This window comes from Budorcas taxicolor, chromosome 6, assembly GCF_023091745.1.
Source record: "Budorcas taxicolor isolate Tak-1 chromosome 6, Takin1.1, whole genome shotgun sequence".
In the NCBI taxonomy this organism is placed as follows: Eukaryota; Metazoa; Chordata; class Mammalia; order Artiodactyla; family Bovidae; genus Budorcas; species Budorcas taxicolor.
The window spans coordinates 2,789,757-2,793,888 of record NC_068915.1 but is presented as its reverse complement, the minus strand read 5'-3'; positions in this window follow the sequence as shown (position 1 = coordinate 2,793,888).

Genomic DNA, 4,132 nt, shown 5'->3' with positions numbered 1-4,132 from the left:
GCTCTGGGTCATCAATTTTTTTTTTTTTTTTTTGCTGTCTAATATATATAACTGTTATCTGTGGGAAGGTCAGGTCTAATAGTAAGTGAAAGGCTTTCAGCTGTGTCTGATTCTTTTCGACCCCACTGACTATACAAACCATTGAATTCTTCAAGGCAGAATTCTGGAGTGGGTAGCCTTTCCCTTCTCCAGGGGATCTTCCCAACCCAGGGATCAAATCTAGGTCTCCCGTATTGCTGGTAGATTCTTTACCAGCTGAGCCACAAGGTCTAATAGAAGCTATTTATTTGCATCAGATGTGGAACCCCATTATGTGCATCAGTTCAGTTCAGTTCAGTTCAGTCGCTCAGTCATGTCCGACTCTTTGTGACCCCATGAACTGCAGCAGGCCAGGCCTCCCTGTCCATCACCAACTCCCGGAGTTCACTCAAACTCATGTCCATCGAGTCAGTGATGCCATCCAGCCATCTAATCCTCGGTCGTCCCCTTCTCCTCCTGCCCCCAACCCCTCCCAGCATCAGAGTCTTTTCCAATGAGTCAACTCTTCGCATGAGGTGGCCAAAGTATTGGAGTTTCAGCTTTAGCATCAGTCCTTCCAATGAACACCCAGGACTGATCTCCTTTAGAATGGACTGGTTGAATCTCCTTGCAGTCCAACTCTCAAGAGTCTTCTCCAACACCACAGTTCAGAAGCAGCAATTCTTCGGCACTCAGCTTTCTTCACAGTCCAACTCTCACATCCATACATGACCACTGGAAAAACCATAGCCTTGACTAGATGGACTTTTCTTGCAAAGTAATGTCTCTGCTTTTGAATATGCTATCTAGGTTGGTCATAACTTTCCTTCCAAGCAGTAAGCGTCTTTTAATTTCATGGCTGCAATCACTATCTGCAGTGATTTTGGAGCCCCAAAAAATAAAGTCTGACACTGTTTCCACTGTTTCCCCATCTAATTGCCATGAAGTGATGGGACCAGATACCATATTCTTCATTTTCTGAATGTTGAGCTTTAAGCCAACTTTTTCACTCTCTTCTTTCACTTTCATCAAGAGACTTTTTAGTTCCTCTTCACTTTCTGCCATAAGGGTGGTGTCATCTGCATATCTGAGGTTATTGATATTTCTCCCGGCAATCTTGATTCCAGCTTGTGCTTCTTCCAGTCCAGCGTTTCTCATGATGTACTCTCATAGAAGTTAAATAAGCATGGTGACAATATACAGCCTTGACGCACTCCTTTTTCTATTTGGAACCACTGTTGTTCCATGTCCAATTCTACCTGTTGCTTCCTGACTTGCATACAGATTTCTCAAGAGGCAGGTCAGGTGGTCTGGTATTCCCATCTCTTTCAGAATTTTCCACAGTTTATTGTGATCCACACAGTCAAAGGCTTTGGCATAGTCAATAAAGCAGAAATAGATGTTTTTCTGGAACTCTCTTGCTTTTTCCATGCCAGCGGATGTTGGCAATTTGATCTCTGGTTCCTCTGCCTTTTCTGAAACCAGCTTGAACATCAGGAAGTTCATGGTTCACATATTGCTGAAGCCTGGTTTGGAGAATTTTGAGCATTACCTGACTAGCATGTGAGATGAGTGCAATTGTGCAGTAAAGTTTGAGCATTCTTTGACAGTGCCTTTCTTTGGGATTGGAATGAAAACTGACTTTTTCCAGCCCTGTGGGCACGGCTGAGTTTTTCAAATTTGCTGCTATATTGAGTGTAGCACTTTCACAGCACCATCTTCTAGGATTTGAAATAGCTCAACTGGAATTCCATCATCTCCACTAGCTTTGTTTGTAGTGATGCTTTCTGAGGTCGACTTGACTTCACATTCCAGGATGTCTGGCTCTAAGTGAGTGATCACACCATCGTGATTACCTGGGTTGTGAAGATCTTTTTTGTACAGTTCTTCTGTGTATTCTTGCCACCTCTTCTTAATATCTTCTGCTTCTGTTAGGTCCATACCATCTGTCCTTTATCGAGCCCATCTTTGCATGAAATATCCCCTTGGTATCTCTAATTTTCTTGAGGAGATCTCTAGTCTTTCTCATTCTGTTGTTTTCCTCTATTTCTTTGCATTGATCGCTAAGGAAGACTTTCTTAACTCTCCTTGCTATTCTTTGGAACACTGCATTCAGATTATGTGCATTCTAAATCATAAATGATAAAGACTTTAATGGGAATGAATTCTCATTTATGGTGTTTCAAATCTCTCTCTCTTTCTCTCAGTATTAATAAGTTTACTAAGGGGTGGAATATCAAGGGCTAGGCAGTACAATATTGAATCTACAGAATCTTGAGTGCTTTAATGATTTTCTTGTATTACATATAAGTTGTTCATAAGTCAGGCTCATGCTGTAGATGCAGTTCAATGTAAATGAGACACATTCACAAGGAGTTAAAACCCAGAACTTCATGGACTTAGGTATTCAGAAAACAATTTAAGAAGTAACTTTTTCACATGGTATGGTGGCCAGAGTCCTGCACAGTTTTCAAATTTACCCTAGAAATATTTTTGAAGATAGTGATTTTTAAAAAATCTGTTCCTCTACCCACAGATTTTGACACCAAAATGTGGGGTTTTCTTTCACATCAGCTACTAATTCTCCAACTCTTGGGACATAAGTTGAGTGTCCTACAATTCAATTCTGACACTAATTATTCAGTTCTGCACTAACCTAGAATTAGTGCAGATCCTGCAGGCTAGGACCTAGTCCCACAAAGCTGCCCCCACTTCAGACACCAGTCAAAAGCCTCCAATTGTCAGTCAATGGACTGTGAATCTGGGGTTACTATGATTTTTCCTCAGTTTGTTAGCATTCAGTAATGCCTAATAGAACTTAGGGACACTCTTTATACTTATTGGTTAATTTTCAAAGATGTTATAAAGATACAGATGAGTATCCTGATGAAGAGGCATTATTATGTACATAGGAAAAGGTCCAGGATGGTCCCAAGTGCGGGAGCATCTGTCCCTTGGAGTTGGGGTGCACCATCCTCTCAGCATGTGGACATGTTCACCAACCCAGAAGCTCTTCAAATGTGGGAATTTACAGATTTATGGAGATAATTTATGGAACTTCCTCATGTAGGCATAATCAATCATCAGTTCAGTTTCCACCTCTCATACCCCCTCCCAGAAGATGATTGCTAACTATGTCATAGTCTTTCTGGTGAGCAGCCCCTTCCCAAAGCTATCTAGTAGCCCACCAAAAATAGTGTCATTTGAACAAAAGATGTCTCTATTATGCAGGAAATTCCAAGGGATTAAGGAGGTCTGAGTCAGAAACCAGGGAGGAGACAAAATACATATTTATTATTATTTCACAGTAATAAATGAATGCCAAAATATTGCAACTATACTCATACATTATACAATACTATTCTTCTTAGTATTCCATTTTGAATAGATGTCAGCAAACTCTTATCTACAATTTTTGATGTGAAATTATCTAAGCTCCAGAGAAAACTAGTAATGAGCCTTATACATACCATTTAAGAGATATAGCTACACATTTTCCTGCAGAAATACTAATATTTTATTATGGAATGCAGCCTCAGACCATACTGGTGGTAGCAAATAATAGAATATAGATATTCTAATATTTACTTTTCTAAACACATCTGACCCCAGATTTTGGATGAAAGTTTGTGGCTATGTAATCTATGCAGCTGCCACTTATTCCCCATCAACCACATTCTAGCAAATAATTTCTTTGAATAATCTCGTATTCCCTTATATACATATGCTTGTATGCATTTACTTTCCAAGTGGCTCACTGGTAAAGAATCCACCTTCCAAGCAGGAGACCAGGGTTTGATCCCTGGGTCGAGAGGATCCCTGGAAAAGGAGATGGCAACCCACTCCAGTATTCTTGCCTGGAAAATCCCATGGACAGAGGAGCCTAGCAGGACACACTCCATGAAATTGCAAAGAGTCAGACCCACCTGAGCGACTGAGCACTCACTCAGTAGGTCTGTCACACAATTTTAAATTTCCTGGCTCTTAATGTGAACGATTTCGTTTGCAACTTCACCTTCAAGGACAGTGCTATCTGGCATGGCTTTGGACCCAGGGGTTCCTTGCTGTGTCTGTAAATCTTCATGGCACTTATGAAGTGTTTGGGGCCATTAAA